At 39.0% G+C, this 23,556-nt stretch overlaps 1 protein-coding gene across 2 annotated transcripts in view; it reads left to right on the forward strand.

The window, feature by feature from the left end:
• The first annotated feature begins 16,490 nt into the window (after window positions 1–16,490).
• NXPH1 (neurexophilin 1) overlaps window positions 16,491–23,556 on the forward strand; it is a 178,473-nt gene continuing 171,407 nt past the window's right edge. For both annotated transcript variants that reach the window (XM_048075414.2, XM_048075416.2), the window contains exon 1: window positions 16,491–16,801. The gene's annotated coding sequence lies outside the window, so the exon portion shown is untranslated. The remainder of the gene's footprint in view (window positions 16,802–23,556) is intronic.

The raw sequence follows: 23,556 nt of genomic DNA on the forward strand, positions 1-23,556 counted from the left end.
GCACCCATTCATCCACTTTGGTCAGTATTCTGTACACTTCCCCTTCCCCTTCTCTGGTCTTCATTAATTGTAACTGTGTTTCCAAAATATAAAACCCATATAATTTTTATTGATCACAGAGTCATAGAGGAATCACGAGTTCAGTATAGTGCTTTGGGTTTTCACATGCAAGGTACTGCACAGAGAAAATTGAAAATTATAGCTTTATAAAAATAATTAGCTGTCTTCTATTTCTGGTTGGATTTTTTATTTATTTTTTTTTTATTTTTTTTTATTTTTTTAATTCAGAGGGGATTGTGGCTGGACCAGAGGAAACCATTTTCTTTACTTTCACTATCTTTGTGTATATAAAGACGTTTGCAATTTACATGAAGAAAGTGGTTGAGTGCCTCTTAAAGAACCTTGCTGGCTCAGGTCCAAAGTGTTCTAAATAATTAGAAAAATAAATATGGGGCCCCACGGGATATTTTCTAAGGCACAAAGGACAGTTAGGTAATCAACTCCCAGGACAAATCTAAGGCTCCCTGCAATTTGTGCCACAGAAAACATCCCGTACCTACATAACTTTACCCAAGGTGAAGAATCTGGTTCACAGATACTGACATATTCCTGAAAACTAAATTCTGTAAAACATCTAGTAAAAAAAAGAAAAAAAAAAGAGAGAGAGCTGGAGCAGTAGGTTGTGTTCAGTAGGTTGTGTTAAGATGTAAGATTCATAATTGCAGCACAGGAAATGGCAGTAGATTATGAAAGATCTTTGGCCTGAAATGATGTAGCAAAAATCTCCAAGCAGCTGGTTAACGGGACCTATTAACCAGTGCCCGAATTTCTACAGACACTTTGTGTTATCTTCTGTGGAGCATTCTCAGCAGACAAGAACAAGACAACAGTTTTCATTTTTCTTTTGATAAATATTGGGAAGTGTTAGTAAGTGTCGGTCTGTGTTATTAAGCCAGTACTCCATAGCAACAGCCCAGTAAAACCATTTCTTTGGCTATGTACGTCTAGAAAGCACAGTGGATCTTACTAGAAATGCTCAGTCTTGTGCTGGCCTGCACTTATGCAAACTCTGTAGTGCACCAAAGTGAGGGATATTTGTTGATGTCTGACTGTGCTATAATCCTGTAGGCATGGCCTTGCTTCCAAGTTCGTAAAAGAAGACCAATTAAAGCAGAGGCAATGTCCTGATAGCATCCTGATACTGTTCTGGTTCCTCTGTTACTTAGCCATGTTGCCTCCATGTTTTCAGCCTCTCAGCTGCGTGGTGTAAATATGTACAAGGAGTAGTTAGGATTTATACATTTATCCTATAATTCAATAGCATGATTGCCAACATGGCAGAAAAAATATTTTATCTTCGCCAGAATTGCCTATTTGATTTGATTCATCTTTGGTTCTGGACTTACATCGTGTACAATTCCATATCAAATTACATACATTCATAATAACCTGACTAATAAGAAACCCATGTATATTTTAGTGTCATTGAAATCAACTTCTTTCACTTCTAAGGTCCATAAATTTAGATATAGTGAAACTGCATTGACATTAAAATATGACAATTAACTTGTTTATTGCATTTTAACATACTAACAGCAATTCCCTGTATGGAATCTCAGTGTGACTATATTTTGAAATGATTTCTTTAATAATAAAAGATATTTCTGCCTGGTTCTTTCGTTAGGTAAATGGAACAGATAAAGGAACTTGGCCAAAAATTTTCTGATTTCAGGAAATGTTTAATGCAATATTATTAAAAAAAAAAAAAAAGATCAATAAAGCCTGAGATGGATGGCCTTGCTTACATGACAAATATTGCAAAGCTATTTTCAGCGAGTTGACATTTGCCATGGTATCTATGATTTATTAATAATGTTGTTGTAATTGTTAGCAGCACAACTGTAGTGCTTGAGTACTCAGACATCCAGACAATATACACTCCCTTCTGTATAAACATGATATAAATAAAATGAAAGACAGTCTCTGTCTCTACATAATCTTAGCAGGCAAGACAGAAAAAGGATAGCAGAATATAAACAATTATAGGGAAAGGAAGTGAGTTTCTGTGGTCCCATCAGATATGTGAGAAAGCTGAAAATAAGAGACAAGTCTCCCGAGTCTCATCCATCCGAGTCTCAGTCCAGTGGCTTATTTATTAGTATAATCTGCCACTCACATGCTCCTTGAGCCCACCTAACTGCAATCTGCACCAACCACAATTTAACAGATAATTTTAAAGGCTATTTTTACTCCTTCTGATTGCACGGAAAACCTTCCAAATTCACAGAGTTGCACTGATAAGGAAACACTAACACAATCTCAAAGGAAAAACAGATATTTTCAGAGGTCGCGTAGGTATCTGCTGACGCTGATTTACTCGTGACAGTAGCAAGCTTCATGTTAGGTGTGTGCTTACTATGAACAAGTTTGACCATATCCTGTGTGAAAGGGTATTGCTCTTTGTTGTGGTGCTCACTGGCTGACCTCAAAGATGCTTTTGGGTGTGCATTACTACAGTTATTTCTGCCTTATTCTAAGTGAGGAAGTCCCCGATTTTCACGCTCTTTAATGGCAGATAAAGCAGTAGAAACTGGAGTTAGACTGGACGAGGCCCAAGTAGAATAAGAAGGGCAGCCAAAGGGATTTGCCTCAAAACTGACCACAACTTCAGGGACTGATGCATCAGTTTGGTGCAGATGTCTGCCTGAAGATAAATAGCAGAGACCTAGGGAATCTGTGAATGTAGTGCTGGGTGGAAGTACTGTGAGAGAGGGGAAAGCTTATTTTAAGCAGACGATTCGCTGGAATGACAGATTGGGAAATTTGTAAGTGGGAAACCTTTCCAATATTTTCCTACTGATGTTCTTTGTATTCATTTGTTATGAAAGGGATGAGTCAGGTACTGCATTTCTTTTTCAAATGGAAACAAGATAGCTTGGATGTTAGCTAGCATTTGAAGGTTTTTGTGGTTGAAGTAGATCAAAGGATTTTAAAGTACAGGACCAAAAGGACATTTTCATATGAGCGTAGGCCAAAAATGATTTGAGAATCTCAGAAGAAATGACTACAAATCCCTACATCAAATTATGGCATGATTTAATGCAGATAAGAAAATGATGAGTTAGGAGTATTCCACAGACACAATTTTTGCTTCGCTGGACTGTTCCCCACAGGTGCTTCCTGTGGGTGGGACTGTACAGGTGGGGTTTAAAAGATCATGAGGGAAGAAATAAGATTAGAAATGAACAGGGTTGGGTGCTGCACCCAGCAGAGTGACTGACAGCTTCCCTGTGAATTCAGAGTGCTGTGAAAATTACAGCACAACAGGAGATAAGGAGCCTTTCAGAAACTAAATTGCACAAGGACTGGGCTCTTCCGTCCCCCCCCCCCCCCCCCCCTTAGCATACTGAGTGAGTAACAGCGTTTTTATTTATTTATTGATTGATTGATTGATTGTGAAGCTGTATCTTAAAAGATATATTCAATGCATTTTTAATAAAGGAAACACTGTCATAAAAATATTTTGTTTGCATGTTGCGACATGGCAGAAGGACACCTGGCATTACAAAATGCTATCTGCGTGGTGTGGATGTGCTGAATGGAAACCTGCACAGAATTTTGTAGGAGGAAAATAAATGTCATTCGCAAGTGAATGCCTTGAGAATGTGTATAGGGGTAAGCGTGAAGAAGGCATAAAGTGGACAGCGTTTCCCCTTTGGGGGAAAACATCGCATGTAAGACGTGACTGCCCACTCAGAGGAATTGCTGTTTAGCTTCTGCCTGCGAACAGCAGCACATTAATTGAATTTCTCATCAGGACGCTGTTCCTGTCCCCTCCTTCGCCCAGTTATAATCCAGCCGATGGAGCAGTTGCTACGGTAACAGCTCGTTCAACACTGGAACCTATATAAATACCGCTGCCTATAGGCTTCTGCGATAACACGGTTAGCTTGTGCGACTGTTGCTCCTCACGAGAAAATTACTGTCAATATTAATAATCAGATCAAACCAATTTGCCAGCGTTGGCTTGCGAGCCGGGGATGCGCGGGTTGTGCAAAGCAAGGCTGACACCTGCCGGCCGTGCTGCCCGCCGCCCAGCTTCTGCAGGCAGGGCACGTCCTCCTCCGTTTCAGCCGGCCCTCTGCATTCTACCTGCATCAGGGGACCTCTGGTGTTCCAGCATCGTCCCCTTTCTCGATTTATCCTTTTTGGTTTTCTATAGGCTGTGAGCAATTATTCTGTAGGGCTTATAGATGATATTGCGTAATATAAGCACACCCCTAGGGGAAAAAAAAAAAAAAAAGAGAAAAGAAAAAGGAAAGAAAAAAAGAAAAAAGAAAAAAGGAAAAAGAAAACAAAAGAAAAAAGAAAAAAAGAGAAAAGAAAAAAAAAAGAAAAAAGAGAAAAGAAAAATAAATAGGAAAAAGAAGACATGCTCAGAATTTGGGCTTTCAGTTCTAACTTCCCAGATTGCTCATTCATAAAGTTTGATATTTAGGAAAAATTCAGTGGTGAAAATCTAGCTAGTTAGGCATGCTGATGGACAGTCTGATTTAAGGTTGAATAAGGCCTCTTGCATTCCTTTAAACATATACTTTGCAATCTTTTTGAGTCAGAGAATGAATATGTAACAAATAATCTCCTCCAGGCAGAGGCTATCTGAAGCTTATGTCTTATTAAGCGTCATGCATATGCCCAGTGCTTAAAAACACCATAAATAAATCCAGCAACAGGACATACGTAAATCCTGTATGATACCTTTTCCCCAGGCACTAGCAAGGGCACAGCAAAAGCATGGGTGAGCTGCAGGTGCACTGCAGCACGGATAATGCCTGAAAGCATCGTGCCTGTCAGCTCTCAAGGGCAGATGGAAAGCCTCGGTGCTGTGGAAAGGCTTTCTCCAATGACAAGTAGTTTGTACGTCTCCTTTGTGGGGACACAGCATAAACTCCCTCTGTTTAGTTTGGTAGCCGTTGTGAGAGAAAGAGAGCAGATCTTTAGCTGCCCTCCCTTCTGCTCCACTTTCCTTTGAAAAGTGCTCTGCTGCTGGCATTATTAACTCTGAACCTCCCCATACAGCTGTGGATAGCGAGGACTGGAGCTCCTATGCAACCGTGGAAGAGGCACAAAGGTTTCCTTGTGACCACTCGTTCTTTTTGTGCCCCCACAAAAGCCCGCTCACAATGTAGTATGCTGTTAATAGCTGAAGCGCAAGATGTGGTAATGTAAATGAAGCCTGAGCAGCTGAAGCTAAGGTTTTGGGGGAGCTGGGGTCTAAATGATTGCACTTTATCTTTCTTATTGAGTCACTGCCACATGACTCTCTTGGCTTAATCCCTTCATAGCATTTTATGCAGAGGCACTCTGTTCAGATGCTTAAACACATATTCATTATATGCCATGTATGCTCAGATGTCCTCACATGTGAATATGGCTTTGTTATTACTCTGTTCTCAAGTATTTCACCTGCTCATGGGAATACCGAGGTATTTTGGCAAAGTTTTGGCTTCGTTGCAGGAATGTGCCTCCTACTCTCTGAACTAACATTATGTTCTTATTAACATGTATGAAACGGCACTCCTTTGTTTACTAAGGGGTTATTAAAAATCTGCAAAATATCAGTGTGGAAGCAAAGAAACTGAGCATCACTGAGGCTATGTGTGCAGTAGAGATCCAAAGAGCTTTGGGTTTTTCAAAGAAATGAGTCGGGGGCCCCTGAGAAGTGCACGCAAGCCATGAATGTCCCTTCTGTTTGTTAGCTCTGCAGCAGTGTCAAAGAAGCTCCTATCTGTGGCAGGCAGACCTGACAGACTGCATTGTTTGTTCAGTTTTTATTTAATATGGGGTTCACAGATCCCAGTGTAAGGCTACGTTAAGTGTTCTTATTGGTCCTGCTTTTCTAGGACATGGAGATCCAGGATGTGAGTACTAGATGTAATTCAAATTTTGCTAGCATGAAATAACCAGTTTGAGATGAAAGTGAAAGGCAGGAATTCTTTGTTAAGATGGAGGCAAGCCATAGTGAAGATTTGAACCTTTGAACCTTTTTCTACACGTAAAATACATATAGTGGCCTGCATATAGTTCCTATATATATATATATTATTATTTTTTTCTGTGACAGCTTGTCAAGGTGAGGGAACAGTAGTGGTACAAGCTGATGCCACAGAATGTGGAAAAAAAAAAAAAAGGTAAGAAGGAAGCTGATGGTCCTGGTGCTGTGCAAAAAATTCTGATAAGTTCATCATCTGCCACTGCAGAACTGTGCCATTTTAGGACAACCAACAACATCACCATGTTGGTTATTTTTTTTTTCTGGGAAAGAATTTCTGTTCTTTACCTGATGCATTCTGCTAACTTGGGGGTTTTGGCTCCCAAAGTCGTGAGCTACTGGACAGAAGCATATGGGATGAAGTGGCCCACAGTGAATTATTATTGTTACAGGGGTGTGAGCCTTTCATGGCCTGGCACCACTGAAACTGTAGTTCACATTGCAAGGAGCCATACAGGAAGGGAAAAATATAGCGGGCTGCATTTTCCTCACCAGCCAAAGAAAAGGATGTCCAAACTGCCATTAATTTATAGTGGAAATTAGTCCTAAGAAAGCCTGTGTATAACTGAGCATTAAAGCTGGAGAATTGCTAAAGACACACAGAAGCGTATGGGAGTCCTCTAGTTCCAAGTTTCTGCTGCTCATTTTTCACTCAGAGACCCTTGGGAATTGGGCTAGAGCAGTTAGAAATAAAACCTTGAAGAAATTGATCCAGCACTGTGTTCTTCATTAGCAGTTCTTAATTAACAGGTTTGAATTACTTTGGTATCCCAGAGCAGCTCCTAGTTGCATTTTTCAGCTTGCATCTCAATGTCAGCACATCCTGTGTTCCCTTAGAGAAGCATATATTTTGAAGCAAGCATTGCAGATGCTCATACCTTTCAGTTCCTGACAATAAAGTCACCGTAAGGTTATTGCCTGGACAGAGTGGCTGAAGTTGGAATTTCTGGAAACTGTCTTGTTCAAGCCCTTCCTCAAAGCAGGGTCAGCTAGAGCAGGTTGCTCAGGTCATAGTCAGCTGGGTGTTGAGTATCTCCCAGAAGGGAGGCTCCATGACATCTCTGGGAAACATGTTCCAGCGTTTGATGACTCTCACCATAAAGGAGGTTTTCCTTGCATTTAGATGGAATTTCTTGTATTTCAGTTTGTCCCAATCGCCTCTTGTCCTGTCACTGGGATCAATGAGAAGATTCTGGCTCTGACTTCTTTACTCACACTCATCAAGGCCTTTATACACACTGATAAGACCCCCCTGAGACTTCTCTTCTCTGGTCTGAGCTCTTGCAGAGTAAAGCAGGCAGAGTGGGAACTCAGGACACCCGAATTCAGTTCTGGAACTGAAACCTTTGAGTAAAACAGAGTGAAATTCTGTGCTGTGTCTCTAGAGTAGGAGCGCAGAAGTCATGACCCTAGATAGACCAAAGTAACTTGAAGATACTTTTGTGCTCCTTTCACCTTGGATTGCCTTGGGGTCTGGTGAGAGCTCTGGTGTAATCTATTCAGCTCGAATTGTGGTTCCTCTGCAGTGTCCTAAGGGGACGTGAAATAGGATTGCATGAAATAGAAATGTCATGTCTGAAATAGCCATAATGCTGTTCCTCTTGTCCTCACTCCAAAATGTAGCATGCTTCTTACGCTAGACCTTGAGAAAGGATGTTAGGAACAAGGCTTACTACTTTTTTTGTAGTGCTTCTGCTGAGGAAAACTGACTTGTTGTAAGGGATTTTTAGGGCCCTTTAGGATGGATAAGAGTAAAGAAGAGGCTTTTCTGTTTAATCCCTCTAAGTCTCAGGTATAAGATGCTTTTCTTTTTACGTGTCCCTAAATTGTAAGCTTTTTAGATTGTGTTTGGATTTTATTCCATGTGTTGGCCCTAGCGGAGATGAGTCGAGAGGTCTCTGGGGATGTCTAACCATGCCGGAAAGTAAATAATTAGGAGAAAGAATTCAAAACCAGAATACGTGACTTTTTATTAGGTCATTTTAGTTTTTAGGAGTGAGAATTGTGTGTGTGTGTGTGCACGTGCAGAAAATGACTCATTTTAACTACAGTGTCTTCTGTACATCATCCAGAAACATCACTACAATGGCAATGTAAGTCCAGACTTCTGGAAACTTTCTCTTAAGAGCTGTCTGCTCAGAGGCTGCTGTGTCAGAGTGACAATGCTTTCCTCCCCACACTTGTCATGCCAGGTCAGAATTGCATCTCACTGTCCTGGTGATATTGATGCAGATTGTCTTGGCAGCTGCTAACTTAAAGCCATGTTAAGAGAGTGACATAGTCTTCGAGATTTTTTTGGTTGGAATACTTTTCGGTCTTTTTGCTAAGTGAGTATTCCTTAAGTTGTTTTACTTTAAAAAGAACAACACAATAACAAAGGCCTTCAAAACATTGTTAAGGTAGTATACTTCAGCACCTGGAGTCTGGTTGTGTGAGAACAAACTAAAGATCAGTATAGAAGTAGTGAGAAAATCAGGACTTGTTCTTGGTCAGGTGATGTGTCTGTTTTCCAACACTTTTTAAGAATAATACAGCTGCCATATTAAATGTTATACTTTCACCCTTACTCAATATTTGTCAATATTTCCATTGTTATTCAAATCGTATGTCCTACTCTTGTATTCATGCAGCAGTTAAAATTGTGATTGCTAGATTATAGCAGTCTTTATCATCATAACTGATTTTTTTACCTTGATTTAACTCAAAAACTTTAATGCTCCGTTAATGTACGGTACATTGGATATAAGACAGATGATGAGATTTGAATGAGCTCGTGTCTCTTGATCTTTTCATCTCCATGCATATGCATGGGATAGAAATATGGTCTTGAGGGCAACAAAAGTTGGAAGGATAATGGAGAGTAAAAGAATATTTGAAATTATTGATTTAAATATTGGGGAAGGAAAATATCTATAAATGATGATATCCTTGAAATCCAGTGATATTGAAAAGACCATAAGCACTGACAGCAAAAGAGAAATAATAGGTAATACAACAATTTTGGAGTCAGGAATGTGTTCTCAAAACAAATAATTTATTTTATTTCCAGTTTAATCAGAAGAAATCACTTCTTCAAGTGACACTCCAACTAGGTCTTTGTTTTCCATTTGTGAAGGAATTCTCTCTCTTCCCTGAAGATGGAGGCAGAATTCAAGAGGTAAGTTAGTATCTGTGTGAGCTAAGATCACTTTGAATTTTTATTTATTTATTTATTTTAAAGCTAACAAATCCTGGACAGAATGAACAAATCCTTTAAATACTGGTAAAAATACTTTAGCTCTGCAAATCAGAGATGACAAGCGCTATCTCATCTTTCCATGATGATTATGAGCTACATCAAAAATGGTCAAGCTATAATTATATTACCTGTCTGAAAAATTGTCAGAATTAGTAAGCAGGAAAATAAGACTCTCTTACATCTTTCCTTGCTTCCTTCACTAATCTGTAACAATTTGGAAGGCCAAATTTACTTGTGTTTTTTTTTTTTTTTCTCTTTTCTCAGATATCATATTTTAGCTTTTGCATCTTTAACTTTTCTTGCGATAAAATCAAGCGATTTTCCCTCACTTTGACCAAGTCCTCATCTCCTGTGAACAGTGGCTAGACTGAATTTAGTGACTAGATTGATTCTTTTCCAAGGTAGCAGTAATAATACAGCAGTTAGAGAAAAAGATTTTAGAACAAATCTCTTTGTCCTCATGAATTTCTGTTTCCTTTTCTGAAAGGCAGACTGACCTGCCGCCTTCAACCCCCATCCAGACAATATCTGCTTAAACATACCCCTGTATTCCTAGGTGCCTTTTCCTGGTATAGAGATAGTAACTTTATATACATTCAGAATTGCTTTATCTTCTCAGTACATGGAGGACAATTTGTGTGATCACTGGCAGGCTGAGACTGTCCTGAGGATAAGGAATCTCGCATCACCCAAGTGTTTTCCAAGCAGTGTCTTAAATTCTTATTGATTCTCCACCTTGCTTGTTGTCCAAACACCATATTGTCTAACAAACACCATACTGTCTAACAAAAATTATATATATATATATATAGGAGGTATATAACGTATATATAGGAGGTATATAACGTTTAATGCCTGTATTAAATGTGTATGTATTGGGTCACTATTAACAATTTATTGCAGGGCCTTGGTCAGTACAAATCATTTGGGTAAACCAGATTTTTCTAAAAGATCAGGCTTATCCACCCTTGAAGTCTACTGACTTTTTACAAGACATACCCTAAGAGTCTATTTTAAAATTTGAGGAGTAAAGATGACTCCTTCTCATTTAATTTGTCCTCTCCTGGTGAGCTGATGTGTAGTACACAGCTGACAGACCTCTGAGCAATTGCTTCAGTGTTCTCGCTATGATTTTTTTCAGGCTCTGCTCAGTGATATTAGGACAGTCTTGATTTCCAGTTTATTCTTTTGGGGTTTTATATTGAGCTCATGACCAAAGAAACAGAGTGACATGCAGTAGAGCACAGAGCAGCACAACGAACAGCTGGTGTGTGTTTGTTCTCTCATCCTCTCCTCAGGGGGACGAGTGTGCACAGCAGAATGTTTTCCTTTGGAATTATTTTTAATACTGTGCTAATAAGAGAGAAGTGAGGGTAAAAGCAATGTGCTTGGTGTTCAGAGTGTGAGCAGTGAGGCTGGTTATGTCCTTATTTTCTTGCTTACCTCAAGCATTGAATAAACCTCCAGGAAATATCTGTCTGCTTCACAGACAGGCTTTCCTCTTTGTAGAGAATATGTTATGGATATTGTCTCTTGGTGCTGCACGGAGAAAAGGCTGATCACTTATTTATTTATTTATTTAGTAGAGCAATCTGAAGGAAAGCTCCAACAAATTGATTTTCTCTGTCTCCAGATCCATAGATGGCTATTTTTCGAAGGAAAGGGTATGTTCCTAAGTACAGAGAAATAACATTGCTATTTCAGTGAAGCCAATGACAATTATGCTTATCTATAGTACAATCTTTGCTTCTGGAACAAGATGAAAATTGGACAGGAAGCAGCAGTGAGAACTGTACTTTTGGAAATGAACTTTGGAGCCATTACATATTGTCCATGGCATCCTGTTTGGAGCAGTAGAAATGGACCGGAATGAGATTACTGTCATTTTATTCTCAGATACTTCTCTCTATCAAATGATATTTTTCTAAACTAAACCTTGTGGTCTTTAATCAGGCAAAATTTGATTCCATTGTCCTTATATCATATTGCTATAGCAACACAACATGAAATGGCATTTTGGGCTGGCTGTCCCCAACTACTTCCACCTACACCCAGGTGGTCAGTCTGTGCTACAGACCCTGCATCCTCCTGAGTGCAGGGTCTGGTGCCTGCTGTTGCCTCTAGCAATGCTAGTTGAGCTCTGTGAAGGGGCCTGTGATGAATCAGAACAACACCATGGACATTTTCACTTGTTTATACCTGCACAGGTACTGGAGCACACCAAAGGATCTCCTAGTCTACGGTGACATCATGCAACACGGATAAAACACAGCTCTGGGAGCTCTGTCCCTCTTTCTACCACCAGGACTCCCGGGACATGGGGGCCCGGGCTTTGCACTACCTGTGTTGGGTGTAAGGAGCGGACCCTCGGCTGCAGCTGAGGCTTCACAGCCCAGCACCTGCCTACAGCTGTGGGCAAGGCAGTACAGTCTGAGCGAAGCTGTGCAGCTGCAGGGATGCTGCTGTCGCTGTCAGTGATGGGTTGCTTATGCCTGCCTGTGCTGCAGTCATGCCTCTCTGTTGACGTACCCCTCAAGAATTCAGTTTTCCCAACGTTCCCATCTCAACAGAGGACATGGGTGTCCACTTGGTATGCAGCTTTGGCTCAGCACAGCCTGGCCTAGTTTTTTTTTTTTTTTTTCTTCATTCATTCATTCTGTAATGAATATGCTTGTAAACCGACGTTTCTATTCTAGAAAATAATAGTGATGCTTTCTGGAGTGAAATTTTATCTGTGGCAGAATAATTACAGTGAAATTGCTGGGGGTACCTTTCCAAGGCAGCAGTTCCCAGGCACTGGCTTTGAAGAATGTACCTCTGCAAATGTGAGAAGGATGATTTCTGACAATCTGCTATTGATTGCAGAAAATTGTTGAGTTCTAGTTTCAACCTCAAACATTTGTCTCTCTGCTGCCTTGTTTTGGAAGATGAAGCTTCACAGGAACAGTGGGTCTTATTGATATCAACTCTATTTTACCTAACAGCTCATTTACCCCCTTCCTCTCTGTCTGCCTTCCTCCCTTTCCCTTCCTTGCTGCTGCTGGCAAGCTAATTAGGCTGCTCCCACAAGAAAAATTCATCCAAGGCCATAATAGCCATATCAGATGGAAGCTAGGATAAAACTCCACAGTATAGCCTTATAAGTGCCTCTCAGCTTGTCATAATGTTTCCCTGCCCACTTTCTTTTTATTCCACACTTTGTAGGGAGAATTCTCTCATCCTGTGTTCTATGCAAGTGTTAAGTAAATTAATTAAAATAAATTATGATATGTGTTTCCTGAAATATGCACCTTTATTTCCTTCTATCCTTCTTTCATTTATCCATTTTAGGTGCTGAATCTCAAGCTTTGTCCAACAAAAACACATTGTATATTTCTATATCTTTCCTTTTGTAAATCCTTAACCTTCTGTTAGACTAATATATTAAAATTCTTCAGACACAGAGTAGCAGTGTTCATAATCTCCAGTTCATTATCTTAATTAGATCTGTCTTATATTATCCCACAGTTTATTCTCATTACTTTAAGGTGATCAGCCTTAGAAGGGAATGTGAGCAGAATTTAGTGAATTCTATTGTGGCAACATTTCTCTGATCTGGCTTTGGATCTTTCAGGTGCAATAATGATAATGCTGCTGGTGCAGTTAATTAAAAAATGCATTTGAATGGTATGAATATTCATTTTGGGGAATGAACACAGGATTAACTCAGGGGGCTAAAGTGTCTGCAATGGCCCAAGGATGTGAAGTGAACCTGGATCCGCACTAAAACACAAATGAATCGTTTAAAATGATTGAAATTCAAAGTCCTCCCAGCCTGCAAACTATTAGTAAAGTATTGCCCAGGTCGAGCCTGTCTCCTAATGTGACAACAGACAGTAATGTTCATCCTTCAGTAACAAATCATATGACATACTTGACATACAGCTCTGCCCAGGAGCTAATACCTGTTGCTAAACCTCCATTAAACAATTAAGAAAGGCTACCAGCTTTCTAAAATTCTTAGGTTACAGTGTTATATCCGTAAGATCCAGGTTACTTTTAATAGCTTTCTGTGAAAGATCAAAATTGGTTTTCCAGAAAGCGATTGTGACATCCTGGGTGCTGCTGGGGAGAGTACAGACAAGAAGAACTGCTGAGACCTTTGATAATGAAGCTCTCTATACCCAAATCATCTCCCTGGCAAAACCCAGGGCTTTAATATTCTGGGGAAGGATGTTAAAAATGTATCTTTTCTTTGTCTTCTGAATAGCACCACTGAAAATATCAAAGTGGTGCCTATTTTTTCCCCAAATTTATTTGTTGTCATTTTTTCTGAACAAAGGAAACATCAAATAATGAACAGCTTTTATAAAGCTTATCTGGTACTGCAGGATGCTTAAAAAAATGAGACTACAAACTAGAGATAAAGCCTCTTTGGTGTAGGAACGTTGTGTGAAGTTTAATGGGCATTTGCCAGAGAATATTTTGCTGGCTGTTAGCTAGTTGCCAAGGGGATTCACAGGATGTATGTTCTAGAATAAAATGCTGTGTGAATAAAATGGGGTCAGTTAAGGTAATTTGCATGGTGCTTTTGACTGGAGCATCGGGGAGGTCCAGCCTTGCTGTGCAGTCAGAGATAGCGCAGTGATGTGTGTCCTCTCCTCCCTCACCCCACGTGTAAGTCCTTCTTATCTGAGACACTTCTAGTCTGAGGTCTGCACTAGATGTCTGCCTGGGAAAGCCCAAATCCACTCATCACTTATCCCATGCAACACAGAATCTGGCCTTTTCTGTGCAAGAGAGAAACGGTAACATTGCGTCTTAGCAGCCCAAGCTGTATCACTGAATAAAGGAAATGGGGGCTTTTCGCAGGGATGACCCCTTACTCCTCAACAGTGAGGACAGATAAGAACAGAGGGATTCTGTTGACTCCCATGTTTTCTTGCTTACGCTGAAGGGGAGATATGGTCAGCCTTACTGCAGGGAGGGTGTAGCAGGGACATGGATAGTCTCTTGGGGCAGGTTGTTTTTATAGTGAGGTTCTCCCAATGAAGCAGCTTCTCTTTGACCAAATGGGGTAGGAGACAGGAGTACTGACCTTGGTATTGCAGTTGTTTGTATTCAATAGGGAATCTTTTTATTAGCCCCCCTGAGGATCCTTTGGAATTGATCTATAATTTAAAAATAGCATCATAAGTGTAAATAAAAGAGAAATTAAAAGGTAACAAAAAGCTCTTATTTTTTAATTTGATTTCTGTTAGCATTATTTTTGTTGTTGTTTTGTTTTTTAGGCTGAAAAAATAGGATAACTCATGGTCATTGTGTCTTCATACAACATGCATGAGAGTCAGAAACCTCTTGATTTGACTTATGAGGAACTTTTAAGGTTCCTAACCACACCTGTCATTGAAGATGCTGTAGGGTATATGTGCCTGGTAGGTCTTACATGGGGACCACAGCCCCTGTAGAGCTGCAACTAGTTGGTTCACTCTGGATTGCCTTTGACATCTCAGTCCTTATACAGAGAGAATATCTGAGTGTAGGGGCACTCAAGCCCTTTCTGAAATCAGATTTCTTTAACATCTGCATACTAACAGAAAGTCACTTAAGAAAATCTCTAGCATAGCACATTAGTGCAAATGTATGCCACATGCAAACTCCACTGAACAGAGTAACATGAGGGCTTAATTTGGCCTGCTAATTAGACTTGAGAAGGAGATTGTGGTCAGACAGCAGCTGTGGGAGGAAAGAATGAACAAGCTCAAACTTTTTGTTCATCTGGTCATGCTTTTCATCCCTGTTTAACTATCTGGCAATTACTGTGTATATGTTTTTGTTGTTCTTTAAAATGTAGCCTGCAAGTGAATCTGGTTAGTGAGGAACTGCTGTTTCTTTCCTCTCCTGTGGCTTCACCCCACTGTGAAGGCCAAGCTTAAGGTGATAGGGTACCTGGCCTTGTGTTAGTGCTGACTGTTTTCCTTAGGCTTTATTTGGAGGACTAATCACATTAATTTATTCATGGAATGTCACGGTGCTTGGTTCTGAGGAGGGGCATGCGCTGGTCTTTTGTACCCTGCTTGTTTTGTATATTCTCGTGGAGCCCTTGTGTCTACTGCCTGATAGTTAATCCCACTGATAGTGTGATTTAATAAGAGGAAAGAACGATATGGCTGCATCCTGCCCATTATGCCCTTAGGAAGGAGATTTTTATTTGCTGTCAGATGTCACTGATGGAGCATTTGGCTTCCTTTCATCAAGTGACAATTGCAGTTTTAAGAGTACAGTATAGAGTGCCACTTTAAAGCAAAATGTCTCAATTCACAAGTGAGGGAAGGATAAAGTTGTGCAGCTGGAGGATGTTATTTCTTCTCAGCAGCTGTCATTGAAAAGGCATGGAAAGGCTCTAGATGTCAGGTGTCATAAATGCTCCATCCAGGGTTTGTCACATGTCTGGTAATATCATGTGAAGTGTTGGAAAGAAGTTTCTGTATACATTGAAATTCTTCTGTAGACAAGTTTGCCCTGGAATTCGCTACACTGAAGTTTTAGGAAGTCAGAAGTTAGTATAAGTGAGATCAGCAGCAAACTCTGTGCGTTTTATCAGAGTTACAGAGGATTTTTATGTCACTCAAATCAAAACATGACTTTTTCACACATCAGATCTGTCCATGACAACTCCTACACCCTTGCTCCCAACTCTGCAAGTCCTTAGGTGTACCTACACATTGTCACCTGCACCTTCCCAGGACAGACACATGTATGCAGCAGGGGCCATGAATTCAAATGGGGAAAAAACAGTATTCCAGTACAAGACATGACTTTACACAAAGAAAATGTTATACTGCATGCCCTCTGTATACTCTACTAGCAGTTCTCAAAATTTCTCTTGTATGCCTCTATCTCCTTATTTCATAATCCTCATCTCTGGGATAGGAGAAGAGGCGAACAGCTGAAGCCATGAAGAATATCCAGGTCTTTTCACTTGGTTTTCATTTCTCCATTTTTTTCTCCTCTTTCTAGAATGCATTCAATGTGGTCTGTGCTTGACAACTACTGCACTATCCACGTGCAGAAGCGCTGACTATGAGACAGTGAGGAAAAACATGAATTTAGCAATTGTTTAGGTCCAATGCCTGGTGACAGCTGGGGCTGGAAAGGGCAAGATCTGAATCTTATTTAGTGGTTTGCTTGGCCTTGGATGCTGGTGTTAACAGTCAGGTTTTCTGTAATGTCCTGCTCCTTTTCTGTTGGCACTGGTTGGCTTTCTCTGCATATTAGTTGTCAGCTACTGAAATCAGAACGTCTTTTCCTATTCCAGCTGGCGGTTGCCAAAGCTATGTGAAAAGAAATGGATATACAGAAGAACACTTTCATTTGTTGTTATGTCAAGTGAAGATGTAACATGAGCAACATAAGGATGTTTACTGATGCGGGGGCCACCAGGCACGGAGTGCTGGAATTTTGCTTAAAGGAAGCAAGCCAGATGGGAAGAGAAAAGAAATCCCAAGCTGTCAAGTGTCACATCGCTACAGGTGAGTCTAAAGAATAAGCAGCATCTTCTTGTCTGTTAGTGCCTCCGCACAAAGAATTATTTTATGACATGCCTGTTCATTTAATCAATTTTTAGATGAAATTATGAAAAATTTGCATACAGTATTCCACCCTGCACTGAGTTCATACTGTTCATGTACAATTCTATGAAGTAAGGATTACTGTGCCCCACTACACTGTCTTCTTTCTGTGATTTAAAGAGTGTAGATCAAGGCCAACAAGGAGAGTGAGCTATGGAAGTATCAGTGACATTTTACTTGTTTTGCATTGTGGATGATAAGTCCGTGAGTATTGTGGGTAACTGGAGTAATCATCTTTATGGAAGTCTCCTAAGGAAAAATGATTTAGTTTGGTGCAGTTATAGCTGCCTTGGTTTAGCTCAGAAAGGAATTCAGGGCTGTAGATTTTATTATAATGATCTTTGTACTCTAGTCAGTACAGAAGGAACAGTTTTGATTATCATCAGAAAGGCTCAAGTGGTTCAATTTACCTGAAGTTATACTCATTGTTGGTTCAGAATTAGACTGATGATAAAGAAGGTTGACTGGATAAAACCCCTTTTAAATTGATGGCTTCAAAATCCAGTTTAACTGAATTTTACAGAAAGTTGTCAAAATAAATCAGAAAAAAATACTTGTAACTGCTAAAGATCTTTGGTATTTCCTGTAGTTATGAAGCAAGCACAATTATATGCTTTTTATTTATTTCTTTATTTATTTTCTTATTGCTTTGGGTATCTATCTAGCTGTTGTGACGTGTTTGTTTATGTAACATTAAAACACTTTTTAAATTTTCTACCCTTCCTCCTGTTGACTGCATTTCATTACTTAGAGAAACAGTACATATAGTATTTATAGTGTTTTGGACCCATACAGTATGAAATGAATTAACATGACTTCTAGTGACTGCTGCCTTTAATCTTATTCATGTGTTCCTGTTTGTAGTAGTTGGGATTTTTTTTGAAGTTGCTAGTTATTTTTCAAGATGTTCACCTTTGGAGGTACAGTTTTCAGAACTAGGCTTTGGCTGACATTTGGGCATGAGTTATCTTTGGAATATCTGAGGAGAAAAATGGCTTCTTCATTTTTAAGTTAAGTTAGAGTGGAATAACTTAGAACAATTCATTCATTGTAAAAAGAAAATCTTAATGTCAGGAACAGTATTTTTTCAGTGATAGCCAATGAAACAGGCAGATTGGTGATAGCTGTAGCCTTATTACCTGGACAGATAGTTATAAGTTTCTTTTTCAGTTCTTCTATACTAAATCATAAATTAAGCTGTAAGGTATTTTTCTTACAGAATGCATTGGGTTTTGTAGATCTTCAGAATCAGTATCCATTCTCAGTGATCCATAAAAAGGTTGCGCATAGAAACTTGGGATATTTCCAAAAGCTGTTCTATACTTAATACAACTTAATGAATGCAGTCATAACGAATGATAAATACTGCATTTAGATTTGAGCATAAGGTTTGTTTCCTGTTTTGGAAGAACTGTAAATAAATACTCTGACCACTTGACTGTCTATCTGTTCTTACAATTTTCTGTGCTACATTTGTATTGTATGTTGAGTAAAATGTGTCTTTTAAGATGAAAGCATGGTTTGATTTTCATACAACAGTAACAATGACAGGAAGAAAGGGGTACAAAAATGTCAATCTTTCACATGTAATGAGAACAGGCTACATTTGCATTATTTCCTGTGCTTAAGTTTCATTACAGTAATTTTCCCAATGAATACATTGGGAATGCTATTTCCTCTTCTCATTACCATCTTTGTCATGGACAGGAGGCTATAGAATCTTAATGATTCAGTTATTTAAACCTTTTTTGATAGTCTCTGTATTTTGAATGACCTCTCTGTTTCACCTTTTCCCTAAGGTTACTGAGCTTGAGGATAGGAATTACTTTCTAATCAAATTACTCAACAATGAAAAGGGCAAAGTAGTTTAGACTGTTATCATCACAATTACAGAGATTATAGCAAGGATGAGAAGAGAAAAAAATAAAAAGAAAGCGTAGTCTGAATCTTTCACTAGCTCTTCACTACAGTGCAAACTGTAGTAATTATTGTATGCGAGTCTGATACAAACCTAACTGGAAATTATAGATCCCCACATAGAGGTGCTGAGATCTTTCGGGCTTTGGATAATATAGTATCAGGGGTAGTGTTGGCTTTGATGTCAAAAATCTAAACACCCACAATCCAAAACACTGGTGATCACTGACACTGTGATGTCTAAAACTTCTGCTGTCTTGAAAAATGTATAAATGTACTTGGTCATGTGCTTTTGAAATATTTCAGTAATGTTAGTTTATGTATTCAAATGAGAGGAGAATATCCTTCTACATTAGGATCCAAGATGCTGGCCAGTGACATGGATTGAAATGGGCTGCAAACTGCTTGGGATCCATGGGTTCTGGGGGAAAATTGGTATGTGAGAAGAACTTGGTAAAAAGCAAACATTTGTGTCAAGATGTGAAGTTGCCATACAGTGTGACTGGGTGGACTCTGCTAGCCAAATAACTCATCATTTAAGAGCATGACTGAGTAGTCTGTGATGCTTCACAGACATCTGAGATACTCAACTGAGAATATTAAATGATAAAAGCCAAGATTAAAGATTCAGTCCTTTCCACTATCATTCAGCTCCTGAATGTGTTCACCGACCATTCTAAATGGTAAATACACTTCACAGGCGTATGCTCTGTACTTTCTATAAAGCTTGTTTTCCTACACTGGGCAGGAACATTGCATGAGAGACTCATGGAAAGTGTGCAAAGAACAAATATAAGCAAAGGATTTATCTGCAAAGAATTTTTAGAGTACGGGGATGCTGTATTTACTCACTTTCTCCAATCTTAATTTGAATAAATAAAGTGGTGCCATGGGACATGCTGCAATACTGATAATGAGTTTTATACTCATTCACCCTGAGAAATTTCAACAGATATAGTTTGCCTATCAAATGGATTTAATATTGTATTGTCACTGCCTTGCTTTCTGCACTGATTGCTTTTGTATTGCAGCTCCATGCCTCAATAGACACTTTGATTGTCTATATCTGCCACATTGTTCACATAAGTCTCCCTATAATCTGTAATATGAAACCCTTCGTTTTAATACTAAAACTCAACATGTGCTCCTACAATGATTATTAACTTAGAGAAATGGCAGCCGAAATGATATTTTGCTTTCTACTCCCTATTCTTTCTGTGTATGTTGCATGGTAGGCAACAATCTACTTAGATCAACAGCTTCCTTAGTGAAGGGAGCATTGCAGAAGGGATGTTGTGGGTACAGCTGCAGACATTTCCACAGTTTTGATTACCATGCTGCTCACAGCTATAATAATAAACATTGACTACACTTGACTTAGCTATTATTTGAAATTCATAAGATCTGAACCTGAACTTTCAGGACAAAGTATGACTGCAACTTAATAAATCTTCTAGGCATGAAGTCCATTTAAACGCATTACCTTAAGAATGAGTGTTACATATTTTACCGGACTGATGCTCTAAGACTTGGTCTAATACACCTTAGTCCGAATTGTATCAGAAGTGAATCAACTTTCCTGCAATTCTGGATGTTTATTCATCTTTTTTCTTATTCTACTATTTGAAGTTATTTAAAACATTTTCGACTCAGTTTCCCAAAGAAAGGAGGCTACTGCAATCATTGCTGGATTAATGTGTGTGTGGATACATGTGTTCTACCGTCCACTTATCTTCTTATAACCACTTAATTTCTTGGTCTATTCCAATTAGTCTGAGAGAAAAACAGTAATCTCAAAGATAAATTTCCACTCACTTTATAAAATATGTAGCTGGGTGGAGACAGAAAGAATTGTTTTCCTCTTTCTCCAAGAAAAGGCTGCAGTTTGAGCGTGGTCCCAATAGCAAATGAGACACCAGAGAAACCAATTGTAGGACATAAATCCATAGGAAGTTATTTCTGGAAATAACTTGCTAGAGATGAGAAGTCATAGGTACAAGGAATGAAAAGAAGAAAAATTAATATTGAATTAGGAGATTGAATTCACAGAATAAATTTTGAATTTTGTTTCTATTTGTGTTGTTGGTTTTTTTAACTTAATTCTTCTCATTTAAGAATTTCATAATACTTAATAAAGGTTACCTCATATTTTTTACCTCATATTTTTTGCCTAAATTCTCAGTTCCGTGCTTGCTTCCACTCTGTCACTACCTAAACTAAGGTAGAGGGATTAAGTAGATGACTGAAGGCTTCGCCATAGTTCTCTGGTTATATCTCCAGAGCACAGTGCTCTGAGCAAGGTACTTGGGTGCCAGAAGCATCACAGTCATTCTAAATAAATGGTCTCTTAAAGAGTTAATTGCACTTGGCAAGTAACTTCAAACTGTGGTATATATTATAGATATAGTCTCCATCAGAATGATAAAAATCTCAGATTTCAGTATTTACACTTTAGGTGACACCCTGGAATTTGCTTTAATCCATGAGAATATACTGGCTTATTGTGCTTTCCCTTAGACATGGGCTTTTAAATACTTACAGTGTTAGGAAACCCAACCCAACCTTAACTCTTTAAGAACGATGAAATCTAAAGAAAGAATCTCATAGACTGAAATGGAAATATGGAAAGCCCACTATTTATTTCAAATTTTAACACTTTTGAGGCTATGCTAGCTTCACAATACCCTAGTACACTTTTAAAATGAATTAGAGCATATTATTTATTTGTTTTTAGCAGAAGAACTGTTCACCTTTCTCTTTGAGGTTACTATGTCTTCTGATTTCAATATGTTTCTAAGTATATACTGAAACACCCAAGATTTAATGTCAGGCGAGTATGTTCATGTCCAGTAAAGCAAAATTGTACACCCTAGTACTCTTCAGGGGTCTCTCTAAAGTGTCATCTTTAACAATTCCTGGCAAGACTAGAAAACAAAAAGGATATCAAAGGATCACTTAGGTGAAAGATTTGTTTTTCGAAATTAATGTAATGAAACAGCATTTATCATTTCTCAGCCTTTATTTTCCACCCAAACTAAATTCAATCATCTATTTAAATCACACTTTAGGATTTGCATTTGAGTTTGATGGCAATAATAAAGTGAGATAAATTAAATTAATACTCTTGCTGATACAATTAGTTTAATAACTTTTCCATTTCCATTCCCTTTTTATCTGCTTTATCACAATTCGATAACATACTACAGTAAACCAGTGCTTCAATAAACTTCTCTCTGTGCCCAGCATGAAGAGATTAGGATTTCTTGTTTTATTGCTCAGATTGTCATATCTCGCCTTATGTAGCACCTTTTATTGCAAAAGGAAGCCAGGCGTTTTGATATAAAGAAGAATGACATTTCTCAGAGTTGATACGCGTGTACTTCTGCAGTGGAACAGAGACCTTTTCCACAGCCACCAGCAATGTCATACAACCATTAAGACAGAATACTGAGAGAAACTGGAGAGGGATGTGATAGTTTTGCTGGGACCTTGGTTCTTCCAGGACACAGAGGACAACTACACAGATGCAGACACATGCATACTCATTTGTGCATGGGTTTTTTGATATTTGATACTTTTAAACCCATGCTAAGAGGTGCTCTGCTTTTATATTTTTGGGGCTTTATCTGGATGGAGTACGGATGGTTTGCAGAGGTGAAATTTTCTCTTTAACCTGGGGCCACTGAACAAGACTGTGAAGCTGCTGTTGCAACCATTGCCAACAAATGGCAGCCTCCATGCATTCTGCATGCTGGAGTTGCCACGTTCAAGTAAGGGCAAGTCCCACACTCCCCAAGATGATCTTCCATATTAGGTGTCACGAAGAACTTTTCTGTGATATTGCTAGTATTTATCAGTGCAAACCAAATACCAAATATATACACATGTATATACACAGACACTCCCCATCAACTAAGATGTCCTTCTGAGCAGAAAGGACAGATTTCTGTGGGAGTAGTGCAGTAGTAATTGTGTTGGGTTAGCAATCTATTAACACTGGCAGTTTAGCCACTGTGTCCATAATTGTCCTCTGTGTTTACAGGAAAGATTAATATATACACATACAAACCTTTCAAGCCCATGTGTGGGCTGGTTAATAGTTTACCAAGTGTTATCAGCTAGCTTAGTCCTCCCACTTATCCATGCTACTGCTGCCAAGTGTGCCTGGAGCAATTTTTAGTAGAAGGGTTATTCATTATACGAATAGGTAGTGCTTTGGTCCTCAGGGCTGTTCCAGGTGCAGTAGAAGGGAAGAAACCTTTTCAGGGAAAGAATTTCAGTCCACTGCTCCATCCCAGACTTCTGCATGACCTTGGTCAAATCTTTTATACTGAGATTTCACGTATACTCAGGCTCGTAGGCCCAGGTCTGTAACAGCACTGACTCTGGGAGTGGAGTTGGGTGCTTAGTGTATGCAGAAATGTGAGCCCCTCAGATAGGGATCACTTTTGTTTATGCCAGCTAATTAGAAAAAATAATTAAATCCATTTCTTCTCTGAAGGTAAAGAGAAAGAATAGGGAGAACATGTGACCAACTTTAAATGGTGATTTAGAGGTAACAACCTTCCATTGGGCAGTAGAAGACCTAGGTAAATAGATTTTACATGTTGTAACTTTTTATCCTGATAATATTCAGCTGAAATTGTTTTGGTTTCATGAAGGTCTAGAAGAAGAGCCCTCCTGAGGTAGCCCTGACAGGCTATTTAACTCTGCAGAGCTCTGCAGCTGCTGAAGCAAAA

This window comes from Anser cygnoides, chromosome 2 (genome assembly GCF_040182565.1).
Source record: "Anser cygnoides isolate HZ-2024a breed goose chromosome 2, Taihu_goose_T2T_genome, whole genome shotgun sequence".
NCBI lineage: Eukaryota > Metazoa > Chordata > Aves > Anseriformes > Anatidae > Anser > Anser cygnoides.